Here is an 878-nt window from a genome sequence, read left to right as displayed (position 1 = left end):
GCACCGACCACAATTGGAACATGTAGTAGACGCTGCATTTTACTGAATTTTTTGAAAACCAGAAACAGTCCGAAAACTGAATAGGACTAAAAAAACCCCTGTCTATAATTGGAAGCTTGGAAACGGAAGTCTGGAAACGGAGTATTTTATTTTACTCTTGGAATGAATTTCACTCGAAGTGGCTGACCAGGTCTAATTACGACATCAATAAGGATATTTGTTTCGTGGGTCAAGTCTATTGCTTCCATTTTAAAATTGTGAAGTATTTGTGCAATAATAATCTTCAGTTCAATCGATGCGAATTTCTGACCTGAAATATTAAAAAATGATTCACATGATTTTATGAATAAATTATTTTCATTATCATAGAATTTTGAATATTTTTCAATACATTTTTTAATAGTTTCTCACTTTTAAGCATAGGGAGCATTATTCCTCAACTGCCCCAACTCAAAAAGTCATGTTTTTCGATTGTCTCTAAATTCTGGGAATATGTTCGCCTACCCAACAGTAGTTAATCCACAAACTTATAGACCAGGATTACCAACCCTCCCCAAGTGAGGGGGGGTTGAATTTTCAACCCCAATGCCTGCAGGGGTAGTTTCAAACGCCTGTAACTTCCTTTCTAATTACGCGATTTAAAATTTTTATGAGGGTTTTGGAAAGTGCTTTTTACACGGTTTCATCCTATTTTATTATTTATAACAAAAAAAATTGTTTAAACAATTTTTTCAGTAAATCAATTGTTTATTTAACTTTTTTCGCAATTTAGGCAGATACGATTTTTTTTTAAATAGTCTCAAAAGAAAGCTTGACTTTTTTACTATGAAAAATGTCTAATAAGAAAATGGACAAATTGAAATTCATTGAGTTACAGA

Source organism: Belonocnema kinseyi, chromosome 10, assembly GCF_010883055.1.
Source record: "Belonocnema kinseyi isolate 2016_QV_RU_SX_M_011 chromosome 10, B_treatae_v1, whole genome shotgun sequence".
NCBI classification, from domain to species: domain Eukaryota; kingdom Metazoa; phylum Arthropoda; class Insecta; order Hymenoptera; family Cynipidae; genus Belonocnema; species Belonocnema kinseyi.
This window is presented reverse-complemented; position numbering follows the sequence as displayed.